Source organism: Branchiostoma lanceolatum, chromosome 9 (assembly GCF_035083965.1).
Source record: "Branchiostoma lanceolatum isolate klBraLanc5 chromosome 9, klBraLanc5.hap2, whole genome shotgun sequence".
In the NCBI taxonomy this organism is placed as follows: Eukaryota; Metazoa; Chordata; class Leptocardii; order Amphioxiformes; family Branchiostomatidae; genus Branchiostoma; species Branchiostoma lanceolatum.
In genome coordinates, this window is record NC_089730.1 from 4,027,863 (window position 1) to 4,042,897 (window position 15,035).

The 15,035-nt window shown below is 41.2% G+C and overlaps 1 long non-coding RNA gene across 2 annotated transcripts; it reads right to left on the reverse strand.

Annotated features, from left to right (window-relative positions):
- Nucleotides 1-6,698: 6,698 nt before the first annotated feature.
- Nucleotides 6,699-12,158, reverse strand: LOC136442237 (uncharacterized). Of its 2 annotated transcripts, none has more exons than XR_010756985.1 (3): nt 11,834-12,158; nt 7,764-7,884; nt 6,699-7,388 (listed from the first exon to the last, which is right to left on the reverse strand). It is a non-coding gene; the product is annotated as an uncharacterized lncRNA (long non-coding RNA). The 2 variants fall into 2 exon arrangements; XR_010756984.1 differs by having other exon boundaries at nt 6,699-7,414; nt 11,834-12,156.
- Between the last annotated feature and the right edge of the window lie 2,877 nt (nt 12,159-15,035).

Below are 15,035 nucleotides of genomic sequence, written 5' to 3' on the forward strand. Positions count from 1 at the left end.
TCTATGGCAAAGCACATGCCATTAATCATAGGCATGTGCCCTGCCATAGAGACATATCTCATGGACGGCGATGCATTACGATATTGCATTGACGATAGTAGTTACGGTGTAACAAAGACATTGTGCATCACCACGCCGAACCAGGCAAACGATATGCCAAGTTACACACCAATGTGACAACAGGATCGTGAGTTCTAGCTGCGAACACGCAAACAAAAGCATTTCCAAAACTGGGAGGTCATCCTCCTTCCCGGAGTAAAAAAACCGTTCCCGGATATGCTGAAAATGGCGAATCAGCGCACCACCCCCCAAAATAAACGCCGGCGCCGGCCAGAAAGCCCGCAAAGTAGGCTAACTGTATCACTTGTGTTGGACTTTGACCGGTCAAAGTTAAGGACCATCAACATACGAAGGACCAAGATGGCCGCTACTGGACCAACGGTTGTTCTTAGCTCAGGCTACAAAATGCCACTCTTGGGCCTGGGAACATCGCAGGTACATAAAGGGCGGAATTGTCTAACTCATGGAAAATAACATCTGGTCATGCATTCGTCCTTCCAGTGGATGCTTCTATAGTTTGGCTTTTGTGTTATTATTTCATTTGGCACGCATTAACTATTCAACAAACATAATGGTAATGGGGGATTTCAGGCCCATGAAGTATGAACAGCGAGGTTGGCTGGCAGAATATATGTTGCCATTTGTTATGAATATCGGCTCCTTTCATTTCTCTTTTGCCATACCTCCCTCAGTCCTTGTGACGGGGTGATATTCCTCTGTAGTGATTTGATAGTTATCAATACTCATGATAGGGGTCGATCGTGAAGCCGAAGCCCAAAGAAGTGCTAGATTCCGTGAAAGTTGCCATTGACGCAGGCTACCGTCACATCGACACCGCCCGGGCGTACAAGAACGAGAAGGAAGTCGGACAGGCCATCAAGGAGAAAATCGCAGAAGGCAAGATCAAACGGGAGGATGTCTTCTTAACCAGTAAGGTAAGGTATTGGCAATGTAAGCTTATGGTATTACATGTACATATGTGTTTGGAAGGTGTCACACACACACACACACACACACACACACATACACAAACTGTGACACACACACACACACACACACAAACACACACACACATACACACACACACACAAACATATACAATCACTCACACACACACAAACACATACACGCACACACATGTATACACACACACAGACAGACACACACACACACACACATACACATACGTATATGGTACGAGATCAAGAGGAATATATGCTAACGTTAACTGAAATAAAAACTCATGGTGCTACTCTTCTCTTGCCAGTTGTTTCGCACCTTCCACCAGCCACAACATGTTCGTGAGTGCATGATGCAGAGCCTGGGGAGTCTGGGACTGGATTATAAGGACCTGTACCTCATACACAGCCCGATGTGTTTGAAGGTTAGGATCAGTGCTACTATTCTCACAACGTGGCCTTTTATTTTTTAACGTAGGGAAGGACCCCAACAATCTTATTTGTAGGCTGTAACGGATATGTCTATTATGCGTATCTAATCAATCACGTCAGACAATTCCAATACCAACAAGAGTCCGTAGGACAAAATTCTCCGTGAAGTATTTATAGTCTGTACATAGCTATAGTGGGTGAGGTGTTTGTTAATTGCCTTTGCTAGTGACCTGCTCAGTTGTAAGATAAATGCATGAAATTGATCTTGATGTATGGTGTGGAATCACAGACAATCTATTTCTAGAGCCTGGAACTGAAACAGGATATCACTCAGGCTAACTTAACATGCCCATGCAGCAACGGAATCGTGGGTAATGCATGACTCATGTGTGTGGTGCCAGGTGTGAAAAGTGCATTTTTGATAAGCGGTAATTAAAGAAGTAAAAATATTGACCCACACAAATTGCATCTCTGTACAGTCCAAGAAGTATTTTATAGCAAGTAAAGAAAAGGTGTTTATTCATCTTTTTCTTTCAATACAGGAGGGATCAACCTGCTGAAAAGTACGTTTTTACAGCATGGCACAGATAGGATCTAAAAATTCCGGGAAAAGTCACAAACTTAGATCTAGATGGCTTCTTTTGAACATTATCAACGAACCATTCAGCCTTACAACTAAGATGTTTCGGAAATCACAAACATGCAGTAAATTCTCTTTCCACAATTTATTGCAGGCATGCCTGATCTATAGCTATCAACCTATTTTGCATTATCGTAACATTTCTCGAAGGTCGAAGGTCACCGGATCTTTCAATCCACCCGGAAGTGACACAGTCTGGCCGCGGCCGCGGGCACTTTTCTGAGGGACATATCTCAACAATCTTGCATCCCCAACGTAAACGTTTTTACATTGTCACAGCCTCCGTATTACAAACTACAGGTGTGAGAATTTTGAAGGTCCAGAGATATCCCATTTTCACACTATGCGTAAAAGTGCACCGTCCGTCTCGTGCGCCAAACTTGTAGAATGCGACCTGCGACAGGACACGGCATACTTAATACACAGACTGGAGCTCACTCTGCACATGTTCGCAGCGAAAACTCACAATTCCCGTTGCCGCATTGGTACGTAACTTGGTATATCGCTAGCTAGGTTGCGTGTGGTGATGCACGTTGTCTATTTTACAATGTAACAGTGACTATGCGATCATAGCAAGTAGGAAATCTTCGTACCCCGTATCTGCCTGAAGTATTGCAGTCAAGCGTAACGGGTTATAACATGGTCGCTAAGGCAGGACAGTGGCCCTTACCATCAATTATAGGGGTGCAATTACGATATTGTATTGACCGGATCAAAGAAGTTGTATAAGAGACATTGTGCATCACCACGCCGAACCAGGCAAACGATATGCCAAGTTACACACCAATGCGACAACGGGATCGTGAGTTATAGCTGCGAACGCGCAAACAAAAGCACTTCCAATACTCCCAGAAGGAGGTATTCCTCCTTCCCGGAGTAAAAATGTGTAGATACATCCAAATATACAAAATACAACGTTAACATCTATCCTCAGTGCAGCTATATGATTCTGATTGGCCTAAATCGTCGTTACCCCTCTCCTCGACCTTGTTGAAAAGCTTCTATGTGGCCAAACAAATGTTTGAGACTTTGACTTGACTTGACTTTTGATGCTGTATATCAACAAGTTGAAATCCGCCACGTATTTTAGTCTCAGATGTGTCACTCTTTTAGCCGCTTGCTTGCAGATAAAGGATCTTGTGGCTCGATCATCGCAGGCAACATCGTACCATTGGTCAGTTTCCCAGACATTCTTCATTACTATGGCAACACCGACGTTTATTTTGTATATTTTAGTGCCGTCCGGTTGAGGGAATCCAGTCCTGACATCCATGGGCGACCTAAGTTGTAATAAGAACAACGGTATTGTGTCAACATCCAAAATGTTAACATGCATGTAGCCATTTACTAGCACTACTTTCGCGGGGGTACATAGAGGAACGAAATCATCAATATTATACCGTTGACTTCCTCATGTACTTGTTCATTCGAAAATTGGGCATTGAATGTTTTCAATGAGCAAACTAGAATAACCATTATATATGTTTTAAATTTCTGTACTTAGTTTTGGTGGACGAAATGCCACTCACCAGTCCATGCGTTAGGCGTTTCTTTTCTTCACTTTCGTAACACCAAACCAAATACGAATATTATATGTCAAAGCATGGTCTCTGTTTTAGAAAACCTTTTTGAAAATAAAACATGTCCAACAAGAGTTCCACGACCTCATATCTCCATAAACAACTCTATTCATGCAAATGACTTACACATTTGCATAATATATGCTTGGTCATAAAGACCTTTATCTAACTTACACATGTTGCAATATTGACAGTTAGATAAATTATGGTGTTTTTGCATTAATTATGCAAATTAGGAATTTATTTGCATAATTGGTACCTGTTGATGATCCACTTTCCATAAACTACATACGCTACATGTATTTGAGTCTGATAATGGAAAACACTGCAAATATAGATTTTCCTCATTAGTTATGCAAATTAAGTCCTAATCAGCATAATTTGCACTTCATTGTGTACATCTCTGTCTAAGCTACCCGTATACTAAATATCATGGAAATCCATAGTTCCTTTGTTCAGTTATTCTCCTTAGAAGATTTTCACAATAACGCCCCTGCAGTTCCAGAGGAAGCTGCTACAGGGCCCAAACCCACACCACGTCTTCACACGTCTTCATTCCATCACAAGCTATCTGCCACCAAAAAATCAAGATAAGCTCGTCCAGGTCAAAAGATACAAAAATGGAATTTCTGCTGCAGGACCAAGGTCACATACCAGGGGGCCCAAAATCGACCTTGAATTTGGGCTTCACAACACCCGCCCACATACCAAATATCATTGTAATCCATCAAGAGGTTCTTGAGTTATGCTGACTACAGTAGTCCGAAAACACAAACAGACACACAAACAGACAAACAAACAGACAGACACACAGACACACCCAAAACAATATCTCCATTTTTTCATGGAGATAACTATATATTCATGTAGCTATACACTACAAAATCTACATGGAAATGTTTTTTCAAAAACGTATGCAATACTTTTAGGCAGTATATTATTCCGTACCGATAAAAGGCATTGGATCAGCGGTACGCTTGACGACCACGTTGGTGACCAGGAGAAGGTGAAGAAATTTCATTCCGCCCGGTCAGCGACGCTGGTTAATGCTAGGGTCACATTTCCAAGCCGGGGCCCGGCCGGGCTGGTTGAGAAAACAAAGAATACAAGATGCATATCAAGAATATAGTATTGCATAACGTATGGTAAGGAATAATTACAGGTTTGCGATAGCAAAACCTGTTCTGTTTTTGCATCAAAGGAAGGGGGCCGCCATGTTGGATGTGACCATTTTATTGGGAGGGGTGTTTTTTGTTGCTAATGTTGGGTGTGACTATTTTGACGGAGGGGTGTTTTTCTTGCTAGTTTTCTTTTTTTGTGTGTTCTTGCTAATTTTTTCTTGCTGTGGGTTGAGTGTGACCATGTTTACTGGAGGGATGTTTTTTCACTAATGTGTGGGTGTGATAGATGGAAGTTATTAGTGTGGTGGTGTTGTGACTTTGCCGTTGGCACAAGTGGACACAAGGCCCACTGTACTAAAGGACGAGCAAGGTCCACTGAGCATCATGTTGTTGTGGTCTTGTCGAAAAGTAAGGGACGACAAGATCCCCAACGATAGAGGGTTAATATAGATTTGTTATTTAATGTGATGTTGGATTAGAAAGTGTTTGAATCGACAATATTGGGGGTGGTTTTAGTCGCTAATGCTGGTTCCCTATACTTTTCCTAATTTCGGGTTAGGTGTGACCATTTTGACCGGAGGGGTGGTTTTTGCCACTAATGTTAGGTGTAAAAGAGGAATGTTATTAGTGTGGTGGTGTTGTGACTTTGCCGTTGGCACAAATGGACACAAGGCCCACTGTACTAAAGGACGAGCAAGGTCCACTGAGCATCATGTTGTTGTGGTCTTGTCGAAAAATGAGGGACGACAAGATCCCCAACGATAGAGGCCGAGGGTTAATATAAATTTGTTATTTAATGTGATGTTGGATTAGAAAGTGTTGGAATCGACAATATTGGGGGTGGTTTTTGTCGCTAATGTTGGTTCCCTATATCTTTCCTAGTTTCGGGTTAGGTGCGACAATTTTGACCGGAGGGGTGGTTTTTGCCACTCATTTTAGGTGTAAGAGATGAATGTTATTAGTGTGGTGGTGTTGTGACTTTGCCGTTGGCACAAATGGACACAAGGCCCACTGTACTAAAGGACGAGCAAGGTCCACTGAGCATCATGTTGTTGTGGTCTTGTCGAAAAGTAAGGGACGACAAGATCCCCAACGATAGAGGGTTAATATAGATTTGTTATTGAATGTGATGTTGGATTAGAAAGTGTTGGAATCGATAATATTTGGGGTGGTTTTTGTCACTTATGTTGGTTCCCTATATCTTTCCTAGTTTTGGGTTAGGTGCGACCATTTTGACCGGAGGGGTGGTTTTTGCCACTCATTTTAGGTGTAAGAGATGAATGTTATTAGTGTGGTGGTGTTGTGACTTTGCCGTTGGCACAAATGGACACAAGTCCCACTGTACTAAAGGACGAGCAAGGTCCACTGAGCATCATGTTGTTGTGGTCTTGTCGAAAAGTAAGGGACGACAAGATCCCCAACGATAGAGGGTTAATATAGATTTGTTATCGAATGTGATGTTGGATTAGAAAGTGTTGGAATCGATAATATTTGAGGTGGTTTTTGTCACTTATGTTGGTTCCCTATATCTTTCCTAGTTTTGGGTTAGGTGCGACCATTTTGACGGGAGGGGTGGCTTTTGCCACTCATTTTAGGTGCAAGAGATGAATGTTATTAGTTTGGTGGTGTTGTGACTTTGCCGTTGGCACAAATGGACACAAGGCCCACTGTACTAAAGGACGAGCAAGGTCCACTGAGCATCATGTTGTTGTGGTCTTGTCGAAAAGTAAGGGACGACAAGATCCCCAACGATAGAGGGTTAATATAGATTTGTTATTTAATGTGATGTTGGATTAAAAATTGTTGGAGTCAGTAATATTGGGCGTGATTGATCGGAGGGATGGTTTTTTTGCTAATGTTAGTTTACGACCACATCAATGATAAAGAAATGACACAGAAACAAGGATTCCCGCACACTTAGCAAGGTGCACACTTACCGTTATAAAACTGACTGATTGTGACTTCATAATGTTGGCTAATTATTACGATCCTTACTGAAGGTCTCTGTTGCTCTTTTGACCTAAACTTCCTTGCCTTTGAAATCTCTTGTCTGTATACTGTCTTACTCTGCTGACACAACATTGATTACTTTATCGCTTCGCTGCAGTCCACTTTAACAAACGAATACCCGTCAAAGATGTCAAAGAATAACAATTATGGCACAACAATAGCAGACTAATTTTACAGTAACCGTTGCAAGTTCGGTAAGGAGTTGCTTTGAAACTTCTTGGACATTAGTGACGGAGTAAAATGTTACTGCACCTTGTGATTGCAATTGCATACACATTTGAATGGTGTTTCCACCATGCGTACATCCGGTTTGATTTGAGCTGTCATCGGTGAGGTTAACACTTGTATTTTCTTTGATATACATGCAAAATCAGCCACTAAAAGTCGCACAATAAAATAAACAATAGTATAGACAATACATATTCGTTTAGATCAAATGACGTGGACAACATGTGCACGTCAGCGTGTGAATTCTCTAAATCGTGTCAGCTTTTCTCAGGCTGTAACAGCGCAATCATTTGGCTGCACACGGCTCTGATTCTGGTCAGGCATCCCCTGTGGCCTTCCTCCCTCATGTTCTTGGCGACTGTAGAAGTAGATGGTTGATCAGTTCTGTGGAGAATTCGAACATAAATATTGATGATATTGTATCTTGGGACAAAGCAAATGTTTTGATGAACCTTCGTGGTCTGAGAGAGTTAAGTAAATTAATGTTAACATTTCTACGGTTTAAAGAAAATACTATAATATGATTTAGTACACCCATATGACACACTAACTTACTCTTCTTATATTATGTATGGCAACCTGGAGGCATAAAATGTAATAATTCATGTCAAATAGGTTTCTATAGTTGATAATTGACCTTTCCAACGATGTTGTCACATGAGCCGTTTTAAAAATAATTTTAACAAAAGTCAAAATCTGATTAACAACAAACAATATAAGAAAATCTCTTCACCTTCCTGTACTTCCTATGGCATCTTTCACCCCATGCCAGCCAGCTGTGAGGGATCAGACATCTGAAGCTGGTACACAGCTTGTATTCATTCCTACCAGTTTCCACCAAGGTCTGCTGCATGCTGTGACGGAAGGAAACATATATTAGGAATATCCAGTATAGTTGAGCAGGTATGAGCAGCTGGGAAATATAAAGCTATCATCTGACTGACGAATATGATCTGCAACATGTTATGTATCGCTACCAATCATCATCCGAATTATTTAAAATGGCATTTATCAAAAATTGGCCGCGGACAAAGCAAAGCCCACTGGCTCTTTATCGAAAAGTACGATTGAGAGGAAACATAACAAGGAACCTTTTATAATAATGCATATATAAACATTTAGAACTTGTCCATGACTGAGTAAACAAACTGCTTGTAAGATCACCGCTATTTTGACTTTCCTGTGATAACAGTGACAGCATATCCCCAGTAGTTACTTTCGTCGACGAATTTTCGTCGAGAAGGTTATTCGATGATGCTTGTCTGTGTGTCTGTTAGTGAACAGAATAAGTCGAGAACGCCTGGATGGTTTGTTGTCGTAGTTGGTGTGTCGGTGTGTATGTGGGAAATCTCAAGATGATTAGATTTTGGGCGAAGTGTTTTGCATAATTAACGAGAAAAGTGTAAAAATGTGTTATATTGTATGCTGAAGTATGTGTACGTGTTGGCTGTGTTGTTCCAAGGCGTCATGGATAGGGGTATGGGTCCTGAGGGGTCATCTTGAAGGCAGGAAACGTCAGTTACACAAATTGGCTGTCAGCCAGCTGTAGGCATTGGTAAGGTAGTCTCCAAGCAGACCTATGGGTTGGCTATAGCAGGGGCAGGTTTTGCTTCAGACTTTGAAAGGGAATTACTCAAGAAGGGCTTGGTGGATGGTCATAAATTTTTGTAAGTACATAGCTTGAGTGCTGATGTACATGATAAGATACTTATTATGCAAATCAGTATCTAATTTGCATAATTAATGCGGAAAGTTTATACATCCATCAATTTCCATGATAGGACTCTCAAACATGTGACATATGTAACTGAGGAAGAGAGAAATATTAATAGATATCAGCTTTGCAAATGAGAACCTCATTGACATAATTAATGAGAAATCTACAACTCGAGATGGTCTTGATGGATCGTCATGATTTTTGGTATGCAGATAGCTTACGTGATGCTTTGTATGATCGGATGATAATTATGCAAATCAAATTCTAACTCGCATGATTAATGAGGCAATTTTAAAAATCTGCTGTGTTCCATGATATGACTATTCAAATATGTGACATTTGTAACTAAGGAAGAGAGGAATGTTGATAGATAGGAAATATGCAAATGTGGGCCTAATTAGCATAATTAATGAGAAAGTACTATAATTCCATACTAGTAAATGACGGCAATTTCATACTTGTGGCATTAGGAAGTTGTGTGAATGTGAACACCATTGAATCAAATTATGCTAATAAGGAGGGAGCTTATTTGCATAATTGATGATAAATGTTTGCATAACCTTCTTTGTTAAGCTCATAGTCATAACAAGGAGGTTTGGACAACTTATGTTATTTGGGTGAAGGGGATCAACTGGTATGATTGATGATTGATGAAAAACACTCCTAATACGTCAGTCATAAAGGTCAAAATCATTTGACGAAGGTATGAGGTCGTAGAACTCTTGTTATGTTTGCTGTCTGAAAGACTGACCGGCAGGGTCATGGCTGGTGACCCCCACTCAGCCGCGACTTTAAAGTAAACCGTCAGTTCTAGAAACCTGTTACCTAATGCTGAATCAGCTGCGTTCTCTTGACGATGCAAATTTACAGACATGAGGCTCAGGATCCTTATAACAAGGCTGACCTCAAGGGTTGTGTGAACAGGTATAGGGATATCTCAAAAGTGACATTTCAATGAACTGTATGACATTGGGTCACACAGTTTGACGACCTGAATTAGAGAAGATATTTGATATCCTATGTGTATCTCTCCGTCTGGATTACACGTGACAACATTTACGGATCATGATCAGAAGAGGAATATAGATGATCATATAGTATGACTCATGTAAATTAGTTTTGTCATTTTTTTCTGAATACCATGTCCTCCAGATTATTTGTGTTACACATGTTTTGGGACAGAAATACAGGGACATGAACAAAAAGGGGTTATCTATTCTAAATACGTGTAATCCTTCTCATTAAAGTGACAAGTTTAAAACTTAAATACCGGCTGTTTTACACATGTCCGTCTGTAAATACTATAAGGGACAGCTACTTAACCCGGGGTACCAGGTTCAACATACAAACATCTCTACTGCTTCCGCCCGCCTGGCGTCGCCATAGTAACCTTGCAGACGACAGTAGCCTTACCGCGACAGGTCGCTCTAAGGAGGATGTGGGGCATGGATGTAAATACTTGCGTGGAATGGATCCGTCTAGCTTACTGTCGCCGAAGGTCATGGTGAGAATTTCAAACTATTTTGCTTAAAAAGAAATTACGCAACTGTCGATCATGGCAAACAAAGTTACGCACACTTGCCAAGTCGGAACTATCAAAGACATGTTCAGTAGAAACTCTCGATGTACGGGGAATGGTGCATACGCTATTTACAAATCGGCACGGGGGATACCTGATCTATCTTCTTGTCACAGCTCAACGGGACACACCTGATAGATTAATTTCAAAGGTTATTCATAATGTGATCGATTATACCTGTGCCTTCAGCTTTTTGAAAATAAGTTTTAACAGGGGAATAGGAGGCGATGTTCTAAATTAGCGTTACTGATACAGGGCGGGGTTAACTTGCTCTTTATAGACAATGCAAAATAAAAAGTGCCACTAGTCGAAGTGGGGCATTTGAAGTTTTCAACATTCGGTGTTACTTTCGCTATTTTCTCAAACAACACAGATTGATGATTTGGTTTATTTCATATCATTAAAAAGTATCACAGTTTCGCAGTGCACGCGACGTGTGCACTGAATTGAACTGGGACTACATTATACATTATTGATACATAGATTGCGCCAGAAACCACCCCGGACACTACAGCACGCGTTCGCCTCAATGGGTTACTCACTTTAATATAGCGGCAAGAAAATATAGCGGTTTGGGGAAAATGGAGTAGGTCACGGTACTTAATTCTAACGGTGGGAACAAACATTACTGTCTCAAACTTTAGTGATGAAAAATTTGCGGTGATAACATTTTAGCTGTTGACTAGTGACCGTTAAACCAGCTAAAATTAAGTTCCAGTTGACAAACAAGAATTACGGTATTGATATATACATATATGTTGCAAGTTGATATTAAACAATACATCAAATGAAAGGTAAGGTTGGGGGAATCATCACATAAATTTATGACGGATTGTAGGATGATCATTGACTATTCCATGATCACAGGGCTTTCGTAAAAGTTATAGTTTGTATGTATGTATAGATATAGTAGACCTTACGAAAGTCGCTGTACTTTTGTTGTGTCAATAAAGATTGTTGTATAACCCGGCCACCAATCAAGTCTACCGACAGAACAATACGCTTTATCTTTGAAACGAATAGATCTTGCAGACATAATTCATGTAATGATTTGCCATACGATCCGATATTATACCACGTATACCCCAAAACCACTGGGGTGGCGACCTCACTACGACCTAAAAACTGGAGGTGGCGACCTCACTGCGACCTAAGATTTGACAGAGCGCTCACTGAATTTCATTGATTATTATAAACGAGTAATTTTACGCCTTGTGTATTTTGTTGTCCTTTCAGTCAGACATCTACATTCTGCATGATATCCCAAGCATGAAGTCAATGATTACACAAATCCAATTTAGGTCGCAACAAAGTCGCAGCGCGATCGCCGTCTAGTGGAATGGGGGCCTTAGTGCGATCGCCGTACGACTGTAAATACAGAACATAGTTTCTCAATTCTTAAAATTCAGCACCAGGTTGATTTGTATTCTTAAGTGAACTCTGCTGCATGTTCAAAAACAGAAGAGCTTCAGCCAATCGTTTGCCAAAAAAGTAGGTTTCTGCTTACCCAGCTATTCATAGTTCCTCCAAGACCCAGTAACACCGCGAGCGTGTGTGGATTGTATTCTGCGGCGGTTTACCTTCGCGGTGTCGGCCCTGCCGCCCAGGTTCAGGTTCGTCGCTTGCTTCTGGGGGAGTGGGCCGTCTCTAGACCTGTCAAACATATTTATACGGACATCAACTTTTTTTTACATTTTGGGAGTGGTGACACAACTGAACTGACCAATCAGTTATATGATCTAGAGATGCAATGTTAATATTCAAAACAGTTTAAGACGAAACAACACTGAGGTCGAGGTCACGCCACGTAGTGAAAGTAGACTACATGTAACAAACAAGACACCTTTAACCAAATTGAAAAGGGTTCTTTGTTCCCATTTGTCTGTGACCTTGTGCCTGTAATTGGCAGCCTGGCCCTGTTTCAAGGACAGTCTGCTGGCGGCGGCACATGGGAAGTTACTGATAACTCTGGGTCATGTCTGGATCAACAGTACAGGAGTCTTACGGTGGCCTTGGAATGCACACGCCAATGTACTGCGTCAGGGGGTAACCGAAGAAATGCATGTTTATGTGTGTGTCATATCCTTATTTTCATGCTTAAAGATTATTATGACGTATAAATGGCAAGAGTGACGGACCAAGGGTTACGGTGACGGATTAAGGTTTATGGTGACGGATTAAGGGCAAGGGTATCGGACCAAGGGCTATGGTGACAGATTAAGGGTTATGGTGACGGATTAAGTGTTATGGTGACGGGACAAGGGCAAGGCTGAGGGATTAAACGCTTTCCTGACGGATTAAGGATTGTTATGACGTATACAGGGCAAGATTGACGAATCAAGGGTTACGGTGACGGGTGGGGATGGATCATTGGCTATGTTGATGGATTAAAGGCAACGATGAGGGATTTAAGACTTTCGTAACGAATTAAGGGTTATGCTGTCGGATTAAGGGTTATGGTGACGGATTAAGGGTAAGGATGACAGATTAAGGGAAAGGGTGACGGATTATGGTCTCTGATGGCGGATTTAAGGACACGCTGACGGATAAAGGTTTGTGGTGATGGATAAAAGGGTTGTGGTGACGGATTAAGTGCTATGTTGAGGTGATTAAGGGCAACGCTAACGGATTAAAGACTTTCCTGACGGATTAAAGATTATCATGACGTATTAAGAGCAAGAGTGACATATTAAGGGTTATGGGAACGGATTAAGGATTATTAGGTCGCGTTATTGGCTATGGTGACGGATTAACGGCAACGGTGAAGTATTTAAGACTTTCGTGACGGATTAAGGCTTATGGTGACAGAGTAAGGGCTAGGGTGAGGGATTAAGGGTTACAGTGATGGATTAATGATAAGAATGACGGATTAATAGAAAGGGAGACGGATTAGGGTCTCCGATGGCGGATTAAAGGATACGCTGACGGATAAAGGTTTATGGTAACGGATTAAGGGAAAGAGTCATGGATTAAAGCCTATGGTGACGTATTAAGGGTTGTGGTGACGGATTAAGTGCTATGTTGAGGGGATTAAGGGCAACGCTAACGGATTAAAGACTTTCCTGACGGATTAAAGATTATCATGACGTATTAAGGGCAAGAGTGACGTATTAAGGGTTATGGGGACGGATTAATGATTATGAGGTCGGATTACTGGCTATGGTGACGGATTAACGGCAACGGTGAAGTATTTAAAACTTTCGTGACGGATTAAGGCTTATGGTGACGGAGTAAGGGCTACGGTGACGGATTAAGGGTTACAATGATGTATCAATGATAATGATGATTACGGATTAAGAGAAAGGGTGACAGAATATGGTCTGTGCTGTCGGATTAAGGGTCATGGCGACAGATTAAGAGTAAGGATGTTCATGTACCACCGGAAGAGTTCATTCTCCCAAGGGGGTGGCTTTTACAAAACAGTCCATTTCAAAACAGTCATTTCTTGCAAGGGGAGGGAGATGAATTATGCTGTATTTCAACTACTTATTTAGAAATGTTACCTTTCCCCCACATAAGTTACACTAAAACGCAAACCTGTTCATATTTGCTGAAGCAGCTAATATTTATCTCTAGTTTTTAAAATGTTTTGTGTGTCTTTTATATCATAGTTTTCGTTCCAACAAGCTACCTGGCCGGGCCCCCGGTTGGAAATGTGACCCTAGCATAATTTTTTTTTTTTTTTTTTTACTAAACAACAGAAAAATGTACAGGACATAGAGATGATGCACTCTAGCATAAGTTGGCACCATATTCTCGGCACTTGGCGTCTGACTCCTCCCAGTTCACAGACCTGTACGGGATGTCGGAGGGTCTGGTAGCAGTTTCGGCGAAATAGATGCCAACCACAGGGGCAAATGGAGCCTATTATAGTAAGTAGTTAGACAGTCGACAAAAACGGGATGGTATACATCCTTGTTTATCAAACTTGGAAAGCAACATCGCACATCATAGTATGTCGATTCATTTCATTTCATTCCATCAAATTGTTGTTTTTACCTGCATCGTCAGGAAGGTGCTGCACTTGTCGCCTAGCGCTGAATGTACTGACGTTGAACGTTGCCATAAACCCACGACTGTTGCCAAAATAAGCATTGTTGCTCGTAAAATTATGAGACGAAAAATTACTGTTGTTTTCGAGAAGTGGAAATTGTTAGTTCGTCTTCAGAATTCATATAATCTAACATTAAAACGAACACAAACCTATTGCAATATCTTCTGAAAAATTCCTGAATAAAATCTTCAACACAATCAGACACCCCTTTCAATGTACTCTCCAAGCAGAGGTTGGTGGGGAAGATTATGACAGTTTTATCATATATGCCCCGGTTTTTGTCCGCTATCTCCACCAAAAGTTGGTGGTGGGAAGAGCAGAAAAAAAGGGGCATATGATAAAACTGTCACAATCTTCCCCACCAACCTCTGCTTGGAGAGAAGTAGCTAACAAATTCACACGCAAAAAAAAACAAACTCATCTAAAGCAGACGGTACGTTTCAGAGCGTTGCAGTCTGTTCCTTGCGGTGACATAAAATGGCCAATCAGCCATCGCTTCCACCACAGTAGATAAAAAGAGGTGAGAACTTCAGTTAACACATGGTATGTCGCTCTTCTTAATTGATCCTCCTTGCAAGCTTAACAATAGTCCCTTCCGACTCCCTTGTAAAGATATAACGCTTTGAATTGTAACATCAAAATCGTTATGAAATCT